Here is a 27,069-nt window from a genome sequence, read left to right as displayed (position 1 = left end):
TTCCACACTTGTCAATCTTTATTTTAACACAACCACATAAACTCCTTGCCGTCAAGTTAAATCTTGTTTGAGAGGAACCTATGGACAGAGTAAACTGTTTATGGGATTAGAAAGCCTCATTTTTCTCCAGAAGAGTGGCGGGTGGATTTGAACTGCTGGTCTGGTAGTTAGCAGGTCAACTCTTAGCAAAACTCTTAACTTTAAACTCTAACAAAAATACATTCTCTTTAACACTTGGAACCATGATCCAGTAACGTTTTCTCAGGTTTTAATCATCACTCGACACCTTAAACATCTCAACTATGGAGACAAAGTTAGTGATGACCATCTGAAGTCTGTTAGTAGTTGTTAAGGTCATCAGAAAGAGTCAAGAGATAGAACACAAAAGGGCAACCTGCTTCACTGTTTGCTTCTGAGATGATCCTTCTTTTAGAGGTATGGGAATGCCAATGATCAACGCGGGTGGAACCTAGGTCTATCAAAGTGAATACCCTTATTTTACAAATAAGGTACCATAGTGGCTTAATGGCTGCTCCAAGATCAGGCAGTCAGTTAAGGTATTTTGTCCAAGATCCGAAGACAGAAACAGCGTGGTTGACAGTGGCAATGACTGAGAAGTGGGCGGCATCGTTCTAAAGCTGTGCTAAGATTATGCCAAAAGGGCATTCAAACAATGTAAGAGTCTGAGACACATAGAGAAGGTAGTCCAAGAGTGACCCCTTCTTTGATGTGTGTGTCCACATCGAAGCATAGCGCAGCTCTCTCTCCCTGTGTTAGAACATAGTTACATGTCTGCCCTGAATCCTGTGATCTTTTCACCTCCACCACCCTCTGGTGACTTAAAAACTGGTGAAGAGATCACCAATATCTTGGCCATTGCCTTTGTGTGTTTACCCCTAGTAGCAGTAGCTATAAATCACAACCGGTCGACAGTTAAGCAAACAAACAAATAAATAAAGCCTTGCTTTCAATCTTTGGAATGAATCATTCAAATTTAAGGATGAGTTGAAAGAGGCAATTTTATTTATAGAAAAATTTTAAGGAAGGCATTTTGCTGATTACCTTTCCTTTAACTCAACTGTAGCTCAAGCTGAGGTGAGTGAAACATCTGCACAGGTGTTCCCTGATGCATTTACCCTCCCCTTTGGGCTTTGGGTCGATGGATGGCATCTTTGTATTCAAGATCTGCCGATCTGTTCAGGATGATAAGGAAAGTGGTGATGTGGCGCAGTGGAAGAATTCAGCAAGAGGAATTTTACGTTTTGGGGAGGCAGATGGGATTTTTTTGCAGGGTTTAATACTTTTGAAAATGTGCTTACTGATTTTGTGACTTATAGAGCATATAAAATATTGAAAAGCTGTCAGTAAACGGGAGAAAAACTCTCTAATACAATCAGAGGCACTGTAAAAACCAGCAATTGCAAACCAACTGCAAAATCAATATTACTCAAAGGAGCTGCATCCCAGAATGTTTATATGTTTCTCTCACCAGTGAGCCGTGATGAGTGGTAAATTATGAAGGCTTCTTTGTTGTTGCTTTGCCTACCCCTCTGTCTGTGTATTCATCTGCCCATTCATTCACTCAATGTCTATTGTGTGCATGATTTAATGCTAGGTGAAATATTATTTTGTATACTATTCTGTAGAGCAACAGCATGCTCACAATTTCCTCTGAATTCAGACAGCCTAAGTCCTTGATATAGTTTCAATAAAATATCCTACAGAGAATGAAATGATTACATGATTCTGCCAAAGTAGGGTAAAATAGGTCTGAGTTATTAACCCAATGCTTTTTCTCCTCTTTGCAGGATGTTAATTGTATTACTATTATACCAATCAATTTTATAGTGAGAGCTGTAATATTTTCTAATGAATTGCAGGATGTAGAGGAAGCTACCTGGACCATGTCTTCTTTGTTTTGTTAGTTCTTTTGCCTCTTTGATGCATAATTTCTGTAGATCTTGGTGTTGGGTGCTGTCAGTCTATTCTAAGTCATAGTAACCCCACGTGACAACTAAACCTGTTCAACAGGATTTTCTTCACCGTAATCCTTGTGGAAGCACATCACCAGCTCTTTCTCCCACGTGCCACTTAATTGTTACACCACCAGGGCCCCTTAATTTTGTCACATAAATGGCTTGTTCCAGTTAGATTTCAGAGCCCAAGGCAAAGAACACACTTTTATTCACAAAAGAGACCAACCAATTTTTAACCCGTGAATCAAATGCTGGGATGAGTTGGATGACATCAAGAGTTTTGTTTAATCCTGGGTAGTTTGTGGTCTCATTGTGCAACTTCATGACCAAATATTAGCTTCTCAGTGTTATCCGGTGCTGCCTTCTTCTTCAGAAACTCAAGTCCCCTCCAAAAGTTCAGGGGAGTGTAAACAAATCCTGTTCCCTCGGGGTTACATGAAAAGCCAACACAATAAAATAAGCTGGTAGAGGTTAGAACCAATCAGACCTCTTTGATTCTGAGACTTGGAGAAAGCACTTAGGAAACCTTATAGTCTGCCCATCAGCCAGAGAAAAAAAGACTCCAATTAAATGGAAAGAGTACTTATTTTAAGCACTCTAAAATGTTAAGATTTTTTAAAATACAGTGCTTAACGTTCTGTAGAGCTACAACAAAGACTATGCTAACCTTAGTATTTACACACCAACCTTCTGCCAAGCCATTTCATAATGTACAGAAATTTCATGCTTTGTCACAAAAAGGCACCTCTGCCTCCTCTGCTGATAGCTCACATGTTCTTGGGCATGTGAGTTCTATAATTTTGAAGTTCCAGTGGCTGCTTGGAAGTAAAGCTCCTACCACTAATATTGTAGCATTCAATGCTTAGAACTGTTGCTGTTAAATGGCTTATTTTTTATCACAGTATTTTTAAAATATGATTTTGAATGAATAGACCATCTGTTTATGGGACCAGTTTCCTGTGGTTGATGATATTCTAATATGTAGAATTAGCTAACTCCTGCTAGTTCTTTTTCTATTATTCTTACCTATTGCTGTAGATTGAATTGTGTCCCCACACAAATTTATGTCAACTTGTCTAGGCTATGATTCTCAATATTAGGTAATTGTCCATCATTTTGTGATCTGATGTAGTTATCCAGTGGATTAAAAATCCTAACCTTGGTGATACTGACAAGGCAGCACAGAGGCAGTTCTTTTAGTAAGGTAGAATATTGTCTAAAGGCTTAGGTTGTATTTGGGGTCAATCTCTCTTGAGATATGAAATAAATAAATAACCAGAGATCAGAGGGACCTCAGGACCTCTTGGAAAGAAGAGCAGGGGCCTGAGGTCCTTAGGCTAAGAACCTCCTAGACCTTAAAGAGTACTAGTGGCCAAGACAAATGGATATAGTAAAGCAGCGGTTCTCAATCTGTGGGTCGCGATCCCTGTGGGGGTTGAATGACTCTCTCACAGGGGTCTCCTAAGACCATAAAAATGTGTTTTCCGATGGTCTTAGGCGACACATATTTCCCATGGTCCTAGGAACCGAGACAGATGGTCTTAGGAACTAAGACACGGCTCCTCTATCCATCTCCAGGCGGGTCCACCCATATGCAGGTACGTCCACATATGAGTACCTGGTGTGAAGACTGTTACTCATTCTTCAAGACAAAATTTCATATTCACAAGATATAATTAGATATTATTTGTGATTAATCACTATGCTTTAATTATGTTCAATTTTCAATAATGAAAATACATCCTGCATATCAGATATTTACATTATGATTCATAACAGTAGCAAAATTACAGTTGTGAAGTAGCAACAAAAATCATTTTAAGGTTGGGGGTCACGACAACAGGAGGAAGTGCTTTAACGGATCGTGGCATTAGGAAGGTTGAGAACCACTGTATTAAAGGAAAGCTGAGCCCTGATGTTAAAAGCGGCCCAGGATTTTCTTCCAGAGACAACAGAGAAAGACTTCCTTGTGCCTCTAATTCAGATTTTCATCCTCCTAAACTGTGAGAAAAGAAACTTCTGTTTGTTAAATACCTCCAGGTGTGGTGTTTCTGCTATAGTAGCATGAGATATCTAAGGCAACTATACAAAAATACTCCGTCTCTTCTTTAATAAATCATAATTTCCTTATATCCCTCTTACTAAATCCTATTGTTGGTAGTTTAGTTAAGCAATTGAGTCTGATATTGTATTACTTTTAATAATACAATAGAAATTCTCTGCTTTTACTCTAATTACATGCTGCTGCAAAAATCATTCCAAGACTTTGTAAATAACCTAACTATAGCAGTAGCCCTATTCATTGGTTTGAAATAATACAAGCAGAACATCAGTGGGGTTGTGTGTGTATGTGTGTGTTTAAGAAGGAAAGTTTTAATAGTGAGGATGGCAGTAAAAAAAAATACAATTACCAGAATTACCTTAGAATTATAAAACTCCAGAGCTAACACATAACCTAAGAAACTATCGAGTTCACATCCCTCATTTTACACATTAATATAATAGGCAGATAAATAAGAAATCAGTCCTAAATAACACATCTAGAGTAGCAGCAAAGGGAGGTAACCTGTTGTTTGACACAGTCAATTCTTCCAATAGGATAACTTGGATAGAACATTTGAACCTCATCCATAGGTAGCCATAGTACATTTAAAATATTTTTGAACTTTAAAATCTATGGGTAATGTGCCCTAAATATAATTGTAATATACGATTAGAATAGCACTCAAAGGTCTATTTATGTCGATTGCATAAATGAGACACTTTAAAAAACATTTATGAATATGTATTACCATTACTAATAGTGTCTTAGGTCTTTAATGAGTATTGTGGGGGTTGAAAAAATGTGGGTGTGTGTTTAAATACACAAATTCTTTGTGAGAGAATGGAGCAAGCTAACTCAGAGACAATCCGCCACCTAAATCATTTAAAAAATCTATTTCTGGCATCAGCTTTGCCCAGGATAGCTTTTTTTCCCTTTAACTTTTTATTTTAATTGAGTGAAGGGTTACAGAGAAGATCGCAAGTTTTGCCTTCAGCAATTCATGCAGTATTTGGATTTGTCATCCTTTTGTTGATCACAGCCTCCTCAAGGTAGCATTACTTGTCCCATTTCCTCCGTGTTTCCTGTTTCCTTTCCTAATTCTTCTGAACCTTGTCCTTGGGTGAATGCTGCCTTCCGGATCTCAGATGATTAAATAGTCTAAGTTTTGTATACCTCACTAGTGTTATTGTTCTCCTATGGACCTGTTTCTCGCTTAGCTGAATATCAAGTCCCAGGGAGAGTTCAGTTCCATACCTGAAAGGTGACTAATGACTACAGTCGAGGGTTCTATCAGTTTATATCTGAACAGTAAGAGATCACTATTTTTTTGTCATTTTATTTTTACATTTGCTCCACATTATTCTCCCACTCTATCCAGGACCTTCCAATGTGATCCCTTTTAGAGCGGTTGGTAGTAGGAGCTGGATGCCGTCCGGTTCTGGTCTCCGGGTTGTGGAGCCTGATGTTTGTGGGGTACATTAGTCCATTGGACTCCTTGCTGCTATGCATCTTTGATTTCCTTCACTCTTTCCCTCCAGACATGGGGTGACCAGTAGTTGCACTTTAGTCGGTGCTCACAAGCATTTAAGAACTCGATTACTACTCAGCAAAAGGGCATCTAAACACTCTTTGTGGATTGTGTTATGTCAATTGACCTTGATGTTGCCCAAGAGTTAGGTCCTTAGACCTCAGGCCCAGAGACTCATTCCTTCAAGGTGTTTGGTTTTGCCCCTATATGACAAAGGATATTTGTACATGGAAATCTACCGTTCCTAAAAATATAGCACATGGCTATATTTTCATGGCTCTATTATATGTAGTTGTGAGTATATATGCCCACTCTCCTTCCCATCCTTTCAGCCTGAGAGTCTGTGCATGCAGGATTGTGTGCATAACCATAATTATCTCGCTTGTTTTCAACTCTGATAGTCCTCCTAGCTTCTTCCCTTTCTTTGACCATCTTTTACCAACTTCTCTGGGAATGCATATTGCCCTCCCTTTTACCCAAGTTCACTGGTCTACTCTGTAGTCAGTGACCATAAAAAAACATTCTTTTTTATTTTACATTAAAAGATCATTTTATCCGGGGCTCTTACAACTCTTATAACAATCCATGCATCAATTGTGTCAAGCATATTTGTACATATGTTGCCATCATTCTTTTCTAGACATTAAATTTGTATTGAGCCCTTGGTATCCACTTCTCTTTTTTCCTTCCCTCCCCTTCCCATCCTAATGATCCCTTAATAATTTCCAAATGATTATATTTTCATATCTTACACCAACCACTATCTTCCTTCCCCCATGATTTCTGTTATTCGTCTGCCTGGAGGGGTAGTGTGTGGTTATGTGTCTATCATTGCAATCAGTTCCCCCTTCCTCCCCTCCTCTTCCCACTTTCCCCTACCCTTCTGGTATATCGCTGTTCCCATTCCTGTTCCTCGATTCACATGTCCTGAGCTCTTATCACTTTTCTGTACTTGTGTACATGCTCTGGTCTAGTGCAAAGTGAGAGAGAGCTTTGGAGTTATGATTGTGAAGGGTGAAGAAGCCTCAAGGAACCAGGGGAATATTGTGTATTTCATTGGTCCTGTATTGTGCTCTTGTTGACTCATCCCTTCTCTGTGACGCCTATATTGAAGGATGCTCCATTGTCTACAGATGGGCTTTGGGTCTCTGCTCCATAACCCCCTGTTATCAACAATATGTTTTTTTTATTTGTTTGTTATGGGTCTTCTGATGCCAGCTACCCCATCCCAATGACATCTCATCATCACACAGGCTGGTGTGCTTCATCCATGTGAGCTTGTTGCTTCTAACTTATGATTATATGTGAAATAACAATAAATTGTTGCTTCTAATTTATGATTATATATGAAATAACAATATAAACTCGAATAGGAAATGTGGGCTGATTTGTTCATTTACTCATTTTATTTATCTTTCTATCTATATATCTGGTTAGCTTGGGGGAGCAATACCAGCACCTATCTTCCCTCACAGTTTTTGTAGAAGATAAAATAGAAGAAGAAGGTGGGAAGGATAAAACATCTGTTTGTTTAACTTCAAGCCTTTAAGACCCCGGATGCTATATCTTTTAATAGCCGGGCACCATCAGCTTTCTTTACCACATTTGTTTATGCACCCATATTGTCTTCAGCTATTGTGCAGGGAGGTTGAGTACCACAGAATGCCAGGTTGCTAGAACAAAGTGTTTTTGTATTGAGGGAGGATATGAGCAGAGGCCTGAAGCCCATCTGCTACGTCAGTGTGTATTTCCATATAAATATATGTCCATAGGTCAATGCCTCTATTTTTATAAATTAATGAATTCCCATGTGTACACACCTAGACTTATATCTCTATCCATAGAAAAGAACATTCTTATAGTTAAAACATTAGCTTAACTTTTTGCAACAGTGCTCTCATGCAACATTTGTCCTTTTGTGATTGACAAATTTTACTCAATGTAATATCCTCCAAGTTCATCCATGTTATGAGCCATTTCACAGGTTCATTATTATTATTTAATGATACATACATAGTGTTTCATTGGGACCTACTAAAAATTACACACTTAACTATCAAAAAAGTTCGCCAAAAAGATAAATAATGAGCCCATAGATTGAGGGAAGAAATTGGCAATGATATAATGGACAAGGGATACATTTTTTAAAATCCAATATCTGAACTAGAAAAAGACAACTAATCCAATTTGAAAATGGACAGAAGATATGAACAGGTGCTTCACCAAAATATTAGTCATTTGAGAAATGCAAATGAAAACAACAGTGAGCTATAATTACACCCTACCACTAAGAGCAAAGTTAACAAGCAAAACACTAATAGGTAATGTTGGTGAGGATATGGAGTCCTGGAACATTTACACATTCCTGGTAGCTGCAATCACTGTGGAAACAGTATGGCTCTTCTGTTTGGAAATAGAAAACAACAACAAAAAGTTGGAAATAGAAATACCATATGACTAAAAAAATCCCTCCACTTGATTTATATCCTACAGAATTTAGAGCTTCAACATGAGTACATATATGAGAGTACCGAAAAAGGGAAACAGCATTTTTTCAAAGCTATGTATTTAATTGATTTATTTTACAAAACAACATTATCACTTTAAAAATATTCACCATTACACCTAATACATTTGTCCAATCTGAGATTCCATTCTTGGAAACATTTTTCAAGTGCATCTTTTTGGATGACTGAAAGCACCTCCCTCGTGTTTCATCTTTACCTCTTCTACATCACCAAATTGTTGTTCTTGCATGTTCCCCTTCATTTGTGGATACAAAAAGAAGTCGCACAAAGCAAGGTCAGGTGAGAAGGTGCATGGGGCAAGAGAGGCATGCTAATTTTTTTTTTTTGCCCAAAACTGGTGCACTGAGATGGCTATGTATGCAGGTACACGGTCATGGTGGCAAAACCAGGTGGCAAAACCAGTCCCTCATCTGCCACAAATCAGGTCTTTTATATTGCATACTGTTGCTCTCTCTTTTCAGAACCCCCAAATAGAAAGCTTAATTAGCAGTCTGACCTGGTGAAATGAACTCCAAATGCACTACAAGTTGACATTTTTGCCCGTTTGGGAAGTTGACAGACGTCCAGAATAAGGTTTGTCATCAATCAACATTTCATCTTTTTTGAAATAAGAAAAACACCTGTTTACTTGAGTTTTTCCCGTAGTGTTGTCCTTGTAAGCTGTATTCAACATCACAACTATTTCTGCAGCATTTTTCCGGAGCAGGAAACAAAATTTCACAGCTGCATGCTGTTCTCTTAAATTGGTCATCACAAAAAAAAAAAAAAAGAGGTTCAGGTGAAACCACTTTTACGAAAAATTCACTGTGACCAGAGAGAACCTTCCCAGGCAACGCCACTGGGTGCGCTAACTCAAAGCAAATTGCTTGATGCTCACCTAGTGGGGAAAAATTTATACAAGGAAAGCTTCACCCCACCCAGTGCAATTCCATTTTGGGTTGTGGGGGTTTCAACTTGTATGAATACCCATGTTAATTGCAGAACTATCCACAATAACCCAGATGGAAACAATTAAATGCCCATCAATGAAAGAGTGGGTAAATTTGACCTTTTATTAAAAAAATGAGAAGTTCGAAAGTGTTCGCTCTCTCTAATTTATGATTATATATGAAATAACAATATAAACTCAAATAGGAAATGTGGGCTGATTTGTTCATTTACTCATTTTATTTATCTTTCTATCTATATATCTGGTTAGTTTGGGGGAGCAATACTAGCACCTCTCTTCCCTCACAGTTTTGGTAGAAGATAAAATAGAAGAAGAGGTAGGAAGGATAAAACATCTAAAAGTATTACAACTAGTGGAGTTCTGCACCCATGAAAGAAAACACGAAAATTGAGGGAAACTGTCCCCACTCCCACCCTTATTGACTTTCTACAATGGAGCCAGTCACTGAGGATAGAGCAGTAAATAAAACACAGTCCTGTTCTATAAAAACTTACAGACAAGTGTTGGAAATAGCTAGTGTACTGTGTACTAAGACCTTGACTAAATTAAAAGGTTGTCTGGAACCATGAGGTCTAGAATGTTTAATTTTGCCTGGATATAAAGATATGTATGTTGGGGAATAGAACCTAGCTTTTGAGATCTTTAGCTTTATATTTGTTTCTCCAAAAGTCTAGAGCTTTTCTGATGCTGGAGATGGATATAACCCATGCATGTATACTTTTGGAAATGTCTTTCTTGCAAATTACCCATGAAAACAAACCAATGCCATCAAGTTAATTCTGAATCATAAGCACCCAAATCAAGTGCTTCAATATGTACTGAATGACTGGCAGTTTGACTTTAAACAAGTTTCTCAATATCTTTTTCTTCCCCAATCATTTTATTACGGGCTCATACAACTCTTATCACAATCCATACATACATCAATTGTGTAAAGTGCATCTGTACATTCATTGCCCTCATCATTCTCAAACATTTGCTCTCCACTTAAGCCCCTAGCATCAGGTCCTCATTTTTCCCCTCCCTTCCCACTCTCCCCTCCCTCATGAGTCCTTGATAATTTATAAATTATTGTTTTGTCATATATTGCCCTGTCCAACGTCTCCCTTGACCCACTTTTCTGTTGTCCATCCGCCAGGGAGGAGGTCACATGTAGATCCATGTAATCGGTTCCCTCTTTCCAACCCACTCTCCCTCTACCCTCCCAGTATTGCCACTCACACCACTGGTCCTGAAGGTATCATCCGCCCGGGATGCCCTGTGTTTCCAGTTCCTATCTGTACCAGTGTGTATCCTTTGGTCTAGCCAGACTTGCAAGGAAGAATTCAGATCATGATAGTGGGGGGGGGTGCATTTAGGAACTAGAGGAAAGTTGTGTTTTGCATCGTTACTACATCGCACCCTGTCTGCCTCGTCTCCTCCCTGAAACCCCTCTGCAAGGGGATCTTCTGTGGCCAACATATGGGCTTTGGCTCTCCACTCTGTACGACCCCCCTCATTTACTATGGTAAGATTTTTTGTTCTGATCCCTTATACCTGATGCCTTCAAACCTCGTGATCACACAGGCTGGTGTGCTTCTTCCATGTGGGCTTTGTTGCTTCTCAGCTAGATGGCCACTTGCTGACCTTCAAGCCTTTAAGACCCCAGACACTATACCTTTTGATAGCCAGGCACCATCAGTATCCTTCATCACATTTGCCTATGCACCCGTTTTTCTTCAGCGATCATATCATGGAGGTGTGCTCCCAATGATATGAATTTTTTTCTTCGATGGCTGATAACTGATCCATCCGACACCTCATGATCACACAGGCTGGTGTGCTTCTTCCACGTGGGCTTTGTTGCTTCTGAGCTAGATGGCCACTTGTTTACCCTCAAGCTTTTAAGACCCCAGATGCTATATCTTTTGATAGCTGGGCACCATCAGCTTTCTTCACCACATTTGCTTATTCACTCGCTTTGTCTTCAGCAGTTGTGTTGGAAAGGTGAGCATCATAAAATGCCAATTTAATAGAAGAAAGTATTCTTGCATTGAGGGAGTATTTGAGTGGAGGCCCAATGTCCTTCTGCTACCTTAATACTAAATCTATAGATATAGGCACATAGATCTATTTCCCCATCCTCATATATAAATACATTTGCATATGTACACATCTTTATCTAGACCTCTATAAATGCCCTTTGTCTCCCAGCTCTTTCTTCTATTTCCCTTGACTTTCCTCCTGTCCCACCCTCATGCTCAGTCCCCAACTGGGTTTCAGCAATTCCTCTTGGTTACATTACCCTTGATCATGCCAAACCATGCCTCTATCACCCACCTCACCACCAATTTGGATCACTTGTCGTTCCCTTGGATTTATTTACACCACTTCCTTTCCCCCCACTTCCCCCTATCCTATGTCCCCCCAGATCTCTCGAACCCGTTGTTTTCTCCTACAGAAAACATCCAGCCTATCTTATTTAGACAGACCTGCAGAAATAATAACATGCACAAAAACAAGACAGAAAAAACAAGCAACAATATACAAGAAAACAACAACAAACCACTGAAAAAGAACAAAACAAAACACAAGAAAGAAAAGCTTGTAGTTAGTTCAAGGATCATTTGTTGGCCTTTAAGACTGTTTTCCAGTCCAGCCTGTTGGGGCCCATACCCTGGCCCCAAAGTCCACCTTCAGCATTCCCTGGCGACCTTGCCAATCCATTCCCTTGCTGTTCCACTGCACGCCTGCAGTGCTTTGCCTTGGCGTGTCGGGATCAGGTCGGGTGCAATTCCCACACTGTATCTCCCGTGCTGTCCCCTTGCCTCAGCGTGGAACATCACATCTCATATTGGGGCTGGTCATGTAGTGTGGGACATCACGTCTCATATTGGGGCTGGCCATGTGGTCCTCTCTGTGGACTGGCTGCTCTAATTGAGGTCATCGTCTGCAAGGCCTGGTGGGCCAGGCTGTGTTCCACTCTCTCCTACTCCCCCTTCATTTGCTCTCGTGAGCTCTGATCAGATATGTCCCTCTCCTGGAACTGCAGATTCAATGCTATCCTTTGAAATAAATTCTTCTGGGGGGAGGTACAGGTTTCCACATAGTAGTTGGGACTAGAGTCAGCCCCCCAGACCTCTCCACTGGTTCCCTACTCCACGCCAGGATGTTGCATTCACAGCTTGGGGCACTGGGATGAAGTATGATCCCTCTTTCCCTGTGGAGATATAAACAATACCCTCCCCTTGGGTGGGTTAGTGCCCCATGCCCCCGCTCCCCTTTTCTTCCTTATGTTCATAATATTTTTTCCCTTCCCCACCTCCTCCCAAGCTGTCTACCATGTGTATCCCTGCATTTGGTCCCTGGCATACTACACGGTCCTCACCCCAAGAATGTTTCTATACAGTAGCTTTTTCCCTATGCCCCTTTTGCATTTTTTTAACACTTACCTCAGCAGACTCATGTACTACTTGTACTTTTGTGCCTGACTTGCTTTGCTTAGCATGATTTCCTCCAGTTCTTCCCATGCAACAATGTGCTTCATACGTTCAGCACTGCTTTTTAGAGATGTGTAATACTCCATTGTATGTATATACCACAGTTTTTTAATCCAGTCGTCAGTTGATGGAAATCTGGGTTGCTTCCAAGTCCTTGCAATTGTGAACTGTGCCGCAGTGAACATTGGAGCACAGATGTCTGGCCTTGGTTGTTTTTTGCTTCTTCTGGGTATATGCCCAGTAGGAGGATTGCTGGGTCATATGGTAACTTGATTTCCATCTGTTTTAGGTATCGCCAGATCGATTTCCATTGTGGTCGTACATACTTACAGGCCCACCAGCAGTGAATGAGAGTTCCTGTCTCCCAGCAGCCCTTCCAACACTTGTTGCTTTCTGATTTTTTGAATTGGGTTACCTTTGAGGGTGTTAAGTGGTACTTCATTGTTGTTTTAATTTGCATTTCTCTTATGGCTAAAGATCGGGAACATTTTCTTATATGTTTGTTGGCCATTCAGATTTCTGCCCCTGTGAAACTTCTGTTCAAGTCCTTTGCTCACCTCTCAGGTGGGCAATTAGTTTTTTTCTTTTTGAAAGCTGGCAGAGTATTGCAGTTTTTAGTAATAAGGCCTTTGTCTGATCTGTGTTTGCTAAAGATGTTTTCCCAGTCCATGGACTCTCTTATTACTCTCTTGGTGAATTCTTTTGATGTACACAGGTGTTTTATCATCAGTATATCCCATTGTCAATTTTTGCTTCCTCTGTGTTTGTGTTCTTCCCTATTTCTGATAGCCTGTGTATTCCCTATGCCAAAGTTCTCAAGTTGGTCCCAGTTCCCTCATTGATGACCCTAATAATTTGGGGTTTAACTTTAAAGTCTGTGATCCACCTTGAGTTTATTCTTATGCATGGAATGAGATAAGGGACTTGCTTCATTTTTCTGCTGGTAAATATCCGTTTTTTTCCCAGCACACTTGTTAAAGGGGGCATTTGCTTCCCATTTGATATTTTTGGGGCCCTTATCAAAGATCATTTGTCTCCATGCTGATGATTTTATTTCTGGTTTTTCAGTTCTTTTCCATAAGTCTTAGTATCTATCATTGTACCAGTGCCATGTGGTTTTGACAACTGTGGCTATATAGTATGTGCTAAAGTCAGGTAAAGCAAGCCTGTGTCCTTCTTCTTGAGGAGTTGTCTGCTAATTCTGGGCTTCTTCCCTCTTCATATGAAGTTGGTAATCACTTTTTCCATTTCTTTGAAGAAAGATGAGGGTAATTGTATTGGGATTGCATTAAACTTATATAGTGCCTTTGGCAGAACTGATATCTTGACTAAAGTGAGTCTTCCAATCCATGATCATGGGCTATTCTTCCATCTGTTGAGGTCACTCTTGGTTTCTTGTAATAGCGTTCTGTAGTTTTCCGCATATAGTTCTTTTAGTCAGGTATATCCCTAGATATTTCAATTTGTAATTGGCTATTGTGAAGGGTACCACCTTTTTGATCTCTTCTGTGGTCTTATCTGATGTGTATAACAGTCCGATGGACTTCTGTTTGTTGACCTTGTATCCTGCCACTCTGCCAAACTCCTCTATTGCTTCCATTACTCCCCTTGTGGAAACTTTGGGATTTTCTATATATAAAATCAGATCATCTGCAAATAATGATAGTTTCGCATCTTCCTTCCCGAGACCAATACCTTTGATGTCTCTTCTTTGCCTTATGATGTTGGCTAAAATCTCCAGCATGATATTAAATAAGTGTGGGGACATGGGGCATCTTTGTCTTTTTCAGTGGGATTGTGTTAGTTTTTTCTCCATTGACTACCACGTTGGCTGTTGGTTTTTCATATATAGCTTGAATTGTCTTGAGGAACTTTTCTTCCATTCCTATCTTCTCAATTGTCTTAAACAAGAATTGGTGTTGTATGTTGTTGAATGGTTTTTCTGCATCTATCGATATTATCTTGTGGTTCCTAAAGTTTTTCATGTCAATGTGAATAATACTAATGGTCTTTCGTGTGTTGAACCATCCCTTCATCCCTGGTAAGAATCTCACTTGGTCATGGTGAATTATTTTATATGTTTTTGTATTCTGTTGCCTAGTATTTTGTTAAGGAGTTTTGCATCGATGTTCATTAGGGATATTGGTCTGTAGTTCTCGATTCTTGTGGGATCCTTGCCCGGTTTCGGTATGAGTTATACCAGCTTCATAGAAGCTGTTCAGGAGTTTGCCATCTTTTTCTATGTTCTGGAAGCATTTTTGTAGGATTGGTATTAGTTCTTCCCTAAATTCTTGGTAGAATTCGCCAGTGAAGCCATCACTTCTACTTCTTCTATTGCATTGGGTCTGTTGAGATTCTTGACGTCCACCAAGGATAGTCTAGGGAGGGATTTTTTTTCCCAAGAATTTGTCCATGTCTTCCAAGTTGTTGAATTCATTGGAGTACAATCCTTCATAGTACTGTGTAACTATCCTTTCATTTCATTAGGGTCTGTTGTAATGTCCCCTCTTTCATCCCTTATTCTTGCTATTGAAATTTGTTCCCTCCTTTCTGTGGTTAGGTTTGCCAGTGTTCTATCGATTCTGTTTATCCTTTCCAAGAACCAACTTTTAGCACAATTAATTTTTTCCATAGTTTTCTTATTTTCCCTCTCCTGAATCTAATCCCTGATTTTATCATTTCTTTTCTTTTGCTATTAGTAGGATTGTCCTGCTGACTTTGCAGTAGTTGTTGTAAATTTCGTGCCAGCATATCAGTCATGAGTCTCTCTTCCTTTCTCAGGTGTGTATGTATTGCTATGAAACTTCCTCTTATGACTGCCTTTGCTGTGTCCCATAAGTTTTGCTACGTCGTGTGCTCATTCTCATTGGTTTCTAGAAATTTCCTAATTTCATCTCTGATCTGTGCCAGTACACACTCCTTTTGCAGTAGAGAGATATTCATCCTCCAATTGTTTGCTCTTGTTTTCTTTGTCTTCCTTTTGTTGATTTCCAGCCTTATGGCACAGTGGTAGGAGAGAAAGGTTTGTATGATTTCAATGTGCTTAAATTTATGTAAATTTGACTTTTGCCCCAGCATGTGGTCTACCTTTGAATATATGCCATGCGGGCTTGAAAAGAATACGAATTTTATGTATTTGGGTGAAAAGTTCTGTGAATATCAGGTCAAATTGTCTAATTGTGGTGTTTAGATCTCAAGCCTCCTTGCTGAGTTTCTTTTCCTGTGATGTATCTACTCAGAGAGTGGTGTGTTTAAGTCACCCACTATAATTGTTGAGGCTGTGATTTCTTTTTTATCTTTTGGAGTGTTTGGTTGACGTTTTCTGTGGGTCTCTCATTCGGGGAATATATGTTTACAATACTTAGTGGTTCTTTGTCTGCGATTCCCTTGAGCATTATATAGTGTCTCTACTAATCTCTTTTTATGGTTGCACTTTGAGGTCAATTTTATCCAAGATTAGGATGGCAATCCCTGCTATTTTTGAATTGCAGTTTGCTTGGTATGACTTTCTGCAGCTTTTGATTATCAGCCTATTTTTGTCTGAAGCCTTGAGATGTGGCTCCCATAGGCAGCAGACTGATGGGTTGTGTTTTCTAAGCCAGTCTGCTAGTCTCAGTCTTTTAATGTCTGAGTTCAGGCCATTGATATTCAGGGTTATTATCTCCATCTGCGGACTCTGTGATGTCATCTTATACCTTTTGTGTTCAGAGTTTTCCTACGTTCCTTTCTCATTAGTGTGTTGTGCATGCATATGTGTGTATATCATTCTTCTTTCCATCCTTAAGCCAATGCTATCTTGGGGTCTGTTTTCTCTTTGTTGCCCTCAGGGTGAGGTTATTCTATGTGGTGGTCTCTTATTTATGCTTAATGAGTGTTGTTCTTCTGCCCATACTGGGTCAGCAAGGATCTTTTGTAGGGCTGGATTTCTTCTAACGTATTCTTTGAGTTTTTCCTTGTCTGGGAAGACTCTTACTTCTACATCTATCTTGATCAATGATTTGGCTGCGTAGAGTATTCTTGGGTTTGTGTTGTTTTCCTTCATTTTTCGGAATATGTTACTCCACTCTCTCCTCTTTTTCATAGTTTCTGCTGATAGGTCTGAGCATATTCTTATTTGGGAACCTTTATATGTGATTGCTTGTTTTTCCATAGCTGCTCTTATGATTTACTCCTTTTCCTCAAAGTTGGATAGTTTAACTATTATGTGTCTTGGTGACTTATTTTTGGAATTCAGTCTAGCTGGTGTTCTTTCAGCATCCTGAATGGTTGCCTGGTTTTCATTCATTAAGCTGGGGAAGTTTTCCTCCAAGAATCTTCTCACTATTGTTTCTGATGACTTCTTTGTTGTGTCTTCCTCCGGTAAGCCAATAATTCTAATGTTGTTCTGCTTCATTGCATCAGACAGAGCTCTTACGTTTTCTTCAGCTTCTCTGATGATCTTATTAGATTTTTGTTCACGTTTGTTAAAGTCTGCTTGGCTGTCTTGCAAGTCACTGATGCGGTTGTCTGCTTCCTCCAGTTGATTCTTGAGGTCCATGTGTCTGCTACTGGTTTTTGTTATTTCTTCTGTAAGCTCCTGTATTTCCCTTTTGGTGTATGCATTTATCTCCTCTATAATTTCATCCTTTTTCTGTATTGTTTCCCTCACATCCCATATGACTCCAAGCAGCATTCTGAAAATTTCTTTCTGTGGCAGCTCAATGTCTGCTTCTTCTATGTAGGTTTTTATGTTCGGGACATCTTCTGTCATTGCCTTTTGTTTCTCCTGTTTTTTACGTTGAGGTCGTTGTGGCTGATGGCTGTTTGCATTGTGTTGTTTTAGAGGAACCAGGTGCCATTTTTCAGGGAGTCGAAGAACACTGGCTCTCTCTTGGAGACTGTTGGAATGCTTCTTTGAAGTGCCTACAGCTAATTTTACTATGGGATTAACCTACCTCTTTATCCTCCTGTGGCTTCCCTGTCAGGGGAGTGCCCCAGAAGGCTGGTGGGTTGCCTTCTTTGGCATTGCGGAGGTTGGGCAGAGGTTCCTGAAACAGCTTGGATTGTTGATGAGTGTTGGCAGAGCTACCTTATGTCCCCAGGTACACACGCAGGAATTCCCTGGTTAGAAGTTCTGCAGAGTATCCCCTGGAGGGAAAGCAGGACTTTCTCTAGTTTAGTGCTAGCTACACCTACATGAGTGGAGCTCACCTAGCTGGGTGTGGTGCAGGCATAAATGCCCTAGGTTAAGGGGAGTGGTCTGGAGGTCAGCAGTGGCTTGTGAGAGAACAGGAAAGAGACAAAGAGGAGAAAAACATTAAAAAGTAAGACAGTTTAGACTGTTCGGGAATATAGGGAAGAAAGGGAAACAAAAGCAAGTATGTAGCTGTGTCCCACTCCCGCCCCTGGAGCTTCAAGGGTTTAGTCCCCACCCTGAAATAGCAGTGGCAAGCTGCAGCTGAGCTGAGAAGAAGCCCCTGTGCAGCCCTCAAAGACCGTGGGCCGACAGAGAGCAGAGATGTAAACAAAAGCAAGAATGTAGCTGAACCCTGATCCCAGCCAGTGGAGCTGCGAGGGTTTAGTCCCGGCTCAGAGGGGGCAGTGGCAAGCTGTGGCTGTGCAGAGAAAAAGCCTCTTGGTAGCCTTCCAGACCTGTGGGGGGAGCAGAGAACAGATGTAAACAGAATCAACAATGTAGCTGAACCCCGATCCCTGCCCGTGGAGCTGCAAGGGTCCTGTCCCTGCCCTGAGGCAGGCAGGGGCAAACTGTGGCTGTGTTGAGGCCAAGACCGCTACAGGCTCCAAATGGTCCAAGGTGAAGCCCCAGCTGGCTTACTCTGAGGTAAGCCAAAAGCCCCCAGCCCCCAAAACCCCATGGGCCTGTGCCTACTTATCTTTACGATGCTCCTCCTGCATTCCAGCAGCATTGAATTTCCCTCTAAGCAATTCTCCTGGGCTGGATTCCATGGAGTCCCTCTGGTATGTGTCACTACATCACCATCTTCCCGGAAGTTCCCAGTATCTTAAACAATAACTTGAATTAGTCTAACAATTGATTCAATTTTTTCCTTAGATGAAGCTTTACAAGTGTAAATCGTCAGTTTTGCCTTCAACAACTCATACACACGTTGTTTCAACCCATCCCTTGCAATCCCCTTTGTACCATCCTCTATTCTGCTTTCTCACTGCGCTTCCTCCTCCTCGTCCCCCTCTTTCAGAATTCTCTGAATGTTGTCGTTGGTTAAGTGCTGCACCTGTGATCTTAGTTGATTATTCTATCACAGGGATGGAATCAGTGCCTGACCTACAGGCTGACAGAGGGCCACAGTTTTGGGGGTCTCCTATACCTCTCTCCTACCAGGAAGACTGGTCTCTTTCATGATTTTGAAAATTTATTCCACATTTCCTCTCAATCTATCCAGGAGCTTCTACTGGGATCTTTTTCAGAGTAGCTGTTGGTTGTGGCTACGCACTGTCTAGTTTTCTGGTCTCAGGGTTATGGAGACTGATGTACCCATGGTCATCAGTCCGTTGGACTCATTATTATTTCCATACATCTTTCTATTTTCAGTATTATTCTTTCCTCCAGATAGGAAAGATCAAGGGGTACACCTTAGAAAGCTGTTCGTAAACCCTAGTCACCATTCACCCAAATAGGATGTAGAGCATTGTCTTGGTGAACTATGTGTGTCAATAGACCTTGGTGTTTCTCGAGATTATGGTACTGATGTCTCAGGCTAGGTGGCTCATTTCCTCCAGGAATTTGATTATACACTGAGGTTTGAACTCCTTTAAATATACCATAATCTTAATACACTATGGACAATCTTTTTGTCCTATGTACTTTACCTTTAAATTTTAATTGAATTTGTTATGCTCCCAAATTAATAATCTTAGTATTCTGTTTAGTATTATGGTGCTGTATGCACACATTACATTTTAATAATAACTCAGAGTTTGATCAACTGAAAATAATCCATTGGCACCCAACCTGTCCCATGTTGAAAGTGAGAAAGGGTTTTTCTTCTGTGCTTCTGGGTGGAAGAACTTTTGACAACAGGTTGCCTTTGCCCCAGCTGCCCAATGTCTACTGTGGCTTTGGGAAATAAAGATGGGGGAAATCAATATTTGACAGGTTGTTAGTCAATGCCTTCTACGATTGTGAGTTTATTGATCCCCAGGACCTGTGTGGATACTGCAGTATCAACGAGTATTTCCAGTATTTAAGGCACTGAGGGGGAACTATGAAGGAACACTCGTCTACTAAGTTATTCTATAAAATTTTGTTTAACCTTGCATGCAGTTAAAAATATCATGTATTTCCAATTGAATTGCTTTCTACTACTGCAATTCCCATAGCACTTGTAGTTTCAGCTGCATAAATAAATAGGCTACAATGGGCTAACTAGGAACCTGATCACCAATTATCATATTGTTTCTATGGAAATATAGATTTTTGAATTTCCAAAGTGAACTTCTGAAATACAGCCTTTTTGTAGGTTAAGAATGTCCTATGTTTGCATTTTGATTATTTGTTTTCACCTTCTTGCCGATTACCTCTCTCCAGCTGCTGAGGTCTGCTGGCTCTCGGGAGTGATTATAAGCTACCTAGCCACCCTTCTTCCCAGGTAGCAGGTTCTCAAATAACATGATATAATAGGAAATGGAGATGATAATAGCCACACATCTCTTACTTTTCACCAGTGATGGAAAAATAATTGAGGTGATATTTGTGAATACTGGGAAGAAATCTGCTATATAGAAATCTGAATGTCATTATTCTCCCTTATGCTGTATAAAGAAGCAAAATGTAAACATCATTATTGTTCATCTCAGTCCTTTTATTTCAAACTGAGTGACCTTTTAGAGACCTTTATTCTGAACAATCTAATTGGGAATTTCTCAAAGACCTATGGATGGTGGCTCCTGTAATCTCATTGCTTTTACACATGAAATGTGTACAGTTTCACTAACCAACCGCCAATATCATTTTTATTTGTAAATTTACCAGGATGAAAAAAGTCTGTTTTGGTTCTGAAGGATATGACTGTTAATATGAAAAACATGCATTCCTAGACAAAAAACTGGTGAAAGAAATTTCACTGTTTCAGACATGTTTTGTCCTATTAAAGGTTGGAAAGGGTGTGAAGGGGAGGAGGAAATGCCCAGAGATGTCTTGACTTCATTCTTCCATAAATCCTGACTCACATGACCTGGCCAGGGAACCCTAACAAATGGCACGGTATCTAATATGTTCCATCTGCCGTGTTCTCTCTTTCCCCCAAGAAGCAACAGCAAAAGCTCTTGCAACGGCTAGCAAGGAGAAAAATAAAAGCTGAAAGTTCTAATCAAAACTCTAATCAGAAAGATGACAACTGGTGAAGATTATTAAATTTTCTTTGCTCCCTTGATGAATTTAATAAAGAACTAATCAAAGATCATTAGAAGGCTTTTGTGCCTGGCTTCCATTGTAACTGGATTGCAATCTGAATTTGTGTTGTAGTGGCTTCCGGGGTTGGATTGGACATGTAAATATATTAAAAACTATAGATAGTTAGATTTCTTTTTTAGTATTTTTAGTTAATGCACAAACCCATGAAAATGTATAAGCTATTTATTGTGCTCATCTACTCTGCCAACTAAAAATATAGAGGATTTTGATTTTGATCTGTAGTAATTAGAATTTTAAAAAATTGTATCAGTGTCTAGCTCAAAAATTTTCTAATGATCTTTGATTAGTTCTTTTCTTAAATTAACAGGAAAATAAAAAATGGTATCATTTAATTTCCACAGCATAAAAATATGTAAATAACTCTGTAACTACCAGAGCCACTAGAAATTTATAGAAAATTATGGTAATATCTGAAGAGGTTTCTCACCCCCGCCCCAATTCTGAACATTTGCTTAATGTTCCTTGTTTTCAAATGATCTCCCCATAGCCTTCCCACTACATTTTAAGTGCCTCAGTTTAAGTACTATATTTACAGTGTCTTGGAAGCTACGCATTTTTTATTTCATAGTTATGACATCCATTTCCAGTGCTTGGTTTTCATTCATGCCTTAGGGTCTGGTTGTTTGAATGCAGCCCTCAACCCCGTCCACCACATTAGTCCAATCACTTAGGATTTCTGCCAGTTCCCACCATCTTCCATTTCAGTGAGCCTCTGGCTCTTAGAATTTGTAATTATTTTTTTGTTGTTTTAGCAGCAAAATATGGCTATTCTCATAATAAAGTAATTAGTCTTACTAATAAAAAGGTGCTTATGATTTGCTTTGAGTAATTTATTTTTAAGTGATTGTCATAGGATAGCTTTTAGGCTTCCACCTACCTTATTGTGAAAACAGAAAAAAAAAATCCTAGAATTACCAACATGAATACAAGAGAAATAGTGGGAGTTTGAAAAATAAAACAAAACTATTCAGTTCTTATAATGAGCTCTTTTACCAGATTCTTCATATAAACAGATGGATATTGTGCTTTCTGTTTAAAGCAAAATTAGTTATCTGAAGGGATCACTCAACTCTAGGCATCTATTGGAGGAAAATCTGTTTTTATATAAGTCATTATAGTTCTCTTTATGAGTTAAAATGTTTGGAAATTATTTCAAGGTCCTAAAAGAGCTTCAAATATATGCTCATATGGGTAGTTTTAAAACCTATGTACCTTAGATGAGCCAGACTTTTACTAAGTATTGGTATAAGTAAGTAATGATGTCAATCTGAAGGATACTCCTATTGGCCACCAGAAAAGTAATAGGAACAGAATTCTTAACTCTTCATATCACATGCTTGATTGCCAGACATCTCACTAAAGAACTCTTCAATTAAATAACAATAATAATAAAAAAATTTCCAGATGATTTATAACACCATCCTAATTACAAGGGTCAAAGGGTCAAATAGTAACATACTTAACTTTTAGGCAGAGAGAGCTTGAAATTAAACTTATAGGAACTTCAGTTCCATGATGATTTCCTTCTATCTCAAAGCCCTGAGGAAATGGACCTTCATATCTCATTTTCTATTTCTGGTGCTTCTTTCCTCTTAAAGATACAAAATATCCTTTGATTTGAAGAACATCCTTCAGGTAGTATAGGTATGTTGTAACCTAATCCTCTCTGCTTTTATTATTCAGGAACTATCTTTATGTAACCCTTGTTTGTAAAGGATATTTTTGTTGGATATAAAATTATTGGCTGGCTTGTTTTGTCTGTTTCTTTCATATTTCATTTCATTGTTTTCTGTCTCCCATTGGTTCTGATGAAAAGTCAGTGATAATTCTTATCCTCTATACTTCCAAGTGTCCTTTCCCCCCATTCGCTGTCTTCAAGATTTTCTCTTTCTCTTTTACTCCGGCAGTTTATAATGTTAGTGAGAATCTGTGAAAAAACCCAAAAAAACCAAAGATATTTTTTCAAACTCCTAATGTCTTTTCAAGTGCCTATATCTCACTCTTCAAATGGTAACTTTTATAGAAATATTTTTGAGCTTTCCTTTTCAAGGTTTTTCTTCCTTTAAAGTGGGTCTAGAGTAGGCCTTTCTCTACATCATGCTCTTTATTCCTAAAATGTGGAATCTATGTTGCTTCATCCAGATGCCAAAAGTTTTCATGAAAAAAAGAGAGTAAACAAATCCACTGTCATCAAGCCTATACAGACTCATACCTATAGGATACGGTAGAACTGACCTTTGGGGTTTCCAAGACGTTACATCTTTATGTGATCAGACAGCTTCATCTTTCTCCCACACAGTGGTTGGTGGGTCCAAACTGCTGATCACTATGCAGCCCACTATATCACCAGGTCTTCCTGAAGTTCGAGTGATGTGTTACTAAATCTCCCCCCTCAGGCAGGACCAGGACTCTGACATCCTTTGCCACTACTCTTCACCAAGTAGTGCTCAACCTCATCCCAGCAGCAGCAGCAGCAGTGATATGGTATGGCTTGGGCTATCAGTTTAGCTTAGCTTATCTTAGCCTACATGCACAGTTCAGCTCTCAGTCATGGACTTTTAGAGAGTTCCTCAAGAGGCTTCAGAAGTCTGTTTGCTAAGCTGCTCCCTGACTCTCTGGTGCTGTGTCCCATAGGTTCCAGCTGTTTCAGTTACTATGAATTCTGATATCTGTCTCCTCAGTGCCATGCTCTGTCGAGTTCTTGAGTTGTTTTGGTTTAGTCCAATATCAGTTGCTCGATCATGGTTACAAGTGGAATTTCAAGAGTCACTTCTTGATTTTAATCAGATCTAAATCTCATCCTTTCCTTGGGAAGAAACATAGGCACTATATCACTGTCTATGAACTATTATTAGATAACCAGTACTATCCGGGGTTCTAAAGCTTCAAGGAAAGGTTTCAATTAGATCACTTTGAGCTCAAAACCATAAAGACCTTACTTGGCATAAGGCCTAGCACGAAGCATGTTCATAAATTGTTAAATGTTTACTAGATAGCAGAGAAAGAAAGTGGGTGGAAGAACACAATCCTAGAGTGGGTTATCACTAATAAATTATGATTAAGCCCATATCTTTATTTGGGATTGCTGGGGTACCCTCTTTGAAAACTAAGGATACTTAGTAAATTTGTGTTTATAATATGCTTTATTTTATAGTCTAAATCATACTTTGTAAGACCACCCAATAACAAGGAAAATAGGAGTAGCAAACAGCAGTTTTATAGAATCAAGGATGTGGGGGTGGTGATGTTTCAGAACTTCAAACGACAGCTTGCGAAGACAAATCCAAATATTATAATGATATGCACAAAGATTTATAATTAGAAAACATAGACGAACATGGTTAACATATCTTAAACTGAAGGAAGTCAAGAAATGATGTAAGCCTCAATTTACAAACTTGAAAAATTCTTGGGGCAAAATATTGAATGAAGATCAAAAGAAGATGGAAAGAATGCACTGTGCCAAAAATTACTGGTCAACAGCTCACCGTTCCAGAAGATAGCCAATGAGTAAAAACCAAAGGTGCTGAAAGAAGTAGTTCAAGCTGCACTGAAATCATTCATCTAAAAGGCTCCAGGAATTGATGGAATATCAATTGAAATTGTTCAATTGAATGCCAGCAAACTGATAAAGCACTAGAAACATTCACTAGTCTATGCCACGAAATTTGGAAGACAGCTACTTGACCAAATGACTTGCAGAGATCCATATTTGTGCCAATTCCAAAGAAAGGTGACCCGGCAGAAGACTCAAATTATAGGAACAATATCATTGATGTTGCATGTAAAATATTAAAATCAAAATTTTGCTGAAGATCACCCAATAATGGTCACAGCACTAAATTGTCAGGGACCATTGACAGAGGTTCAGGCCACATTCAGAGGAGGACATGGAACAGGGAGATCATTGCTGATGTCAGATGGATCTTGACTCAAAGCAGAGAGCACCAGAAAAATGTTACCTGTGCTTCAGGACGATGCCGAGGCAGTCAATTGTACGGATCATATATGGATAATCTTGAGAAGAATAGGAATCCCAGAACACTTCATTGTACCCATGTGGAACTTATACATGGATCAAGAGGAAGCTGTGCGAACAGAACAAGGAGATGCTGCGTGGTTTAAAATCAGGAAAGACACGCCTCAGGGTTGTATCTTCTCACCATGCTTGGTCAGTCTGTATGCCAAGCAATTCATCAGAGAAGCTGGAGTGTACGAAACAGGAATGTGGCATCACAGTTGGAGGAAGGCTTGTTAATGTGATCTTCTAAGACTTGAAAAGACAACATTCGATGCCAGGATTATCCAGACAAGCTCCACAAGCCTTAGCACTTCTCTTGTTCTGCGGCCTCTCTGCCTCAGCAATCACCCCGCATGTTATGGGAAGTTGAGTGAGTTCTCCAATTTCTCTAGAGACGCTAGGAGAGTTTGCTCTTCACACCTTTTCTTGCTCTAAACTCTTGTTCCTTTCTTCTTTCAAGTTATTTCCTCTCCATCTTCTTATTCCTCTTCCAGGCTGCCCCAGGACATTTTAGTGTGTGTGGCTTCCAATCATGGATTCACCAATGTTTCCTTCATGGCAGTTATTGTCGGGAGCAGAATTTATTGCATTTCACTGCTTTCTGTGTATAAGGCAGGGGACTATAGCACAAAACAATACATTTCTCAACACAGAGCACCGGACAGCACAAGCCAATGTTGTCTTTGATCTCCACGTCAAGCACCCTTTGCTGGCAGTCCTCTTGCTGTGTATTTTTGGGGCCTGCTGTCAGCCCTCTAGACTCCAAGAAAGCTTTTTGTTTTCTTTCCCTCTCCTTCGTGGTCTGACCTGCCTCACCACTGCAGGGGTAGGAGGAAATGACTACAAAATTCCTCGAACTTTATGGTGCAGAGAAATGTGGCGCTCTTGGAGACATACTCTCCCCAAGCCAGACTCTCTGGGGGTCTACTCTCAGTCCAAAAGAGCATAGCAGGTCCTTTCCCAGACAAAACAGTGGTTCTCTCTTCAAGAGGGAGTTTGCTGCTCTCCTAGAGCAACCAACTAGAACAGTCGGCGGCTTTTAAAAAAACTTTTCTTTTTTAGTTATAGTTGTAATTACCTCTAAAAATACGTTTATGTGATATTTTAAATAGAGTGGTTTGACAAGCATTTGATAAGGTGGTAGAAAGTGTGGAGGCTCTTGTTAAGGAAGGTGATCTTACTGGGCTCAAGGAAAGTTATCTGGAGAAGAAGAGAAAATGTGTATTTTTCCTCCTCTTTTGTTCTTCCTCTTCCCTCCCTCAGAGAGTTGGCGATGTGTGGAGAGGGCAGGTCAGGCAGACAGCAGCCTCTGTCTAGCCTATGACATCACAGAGCCTGAGAAATAAAGTTAACCCAAACTGCAATAGCTGGGGGGGTGGTGAAGTAACATCCACAAAGAAGAGATGAAAGGTCAACTGAGGCCAAATTGAGAAGAGATTCCTGTCTACTTCCCATATTCCATGACTGCAAGCGGTCTGAGAGCTGACGGCGGATTTCAGAGACACGCATCAAGTCTCACCTGGCCTCTCCTCTCAAGACACTGATGGCCTAGAGGGAAGGGGGAATGGGTTTTTCAGAGTCAGGCTACCCAGAAATTTTCCTTGTTTGTGTGTATTTTCCCATTTACTGAAGTTTGGAATAAGAAAGGGAAATATAAGACAGTCTCTAGTAAAATAAATTACCTGGGAAAATTTATGAAAAATTCACATGGATTCTTACATAAGACACACAGTTGTGACAAGTATAATAAGCATATATGACTACTTTTATGTGTAATCTCCAAACAAATTCAAATATTGCTTTAGCAATGATACAGTATCGCTTCTCGGCCTTTTGGCAAAGATCAAGTGTAGCAATGATACAGTAGTGTATTTTGTATATACTCCCTTGTTTTAAAATGTATATGAAGCACACTTATCAAGAAAAGGTTTGTAATAAGGCTTTGGAATCAGAATAGAACTACTTTCTTTCTTGTGTGGAGTAAGCTATAAGAGTACAGACATTCAGGGGTTTTGTTTTTGAATTCTTTTTTCCCTTTCGGTGATTAAAATTTAAAAAAAAAACTTTCTGCTTATAAGCTCACTTTCATACACAAAATCAGCTGAATGATTTC

This window comes from Tenrec ecaudatus, chromosome 14, assembly GCF_050624435.1.
Source record: "Tenrec ecaudatus isolate mTenEca1 chromosome 14, mTenEca1.hap1, whole genome shotgun sequence".
NCBI lineage: Eukaryota > Metazoa > Chordata > Mammalia > Afrosoricida > Tenrecidae > Tenrec > Tenrec ecaudatus.
This window is presented reverse-complemented; position numbering follows the sequence as displayed.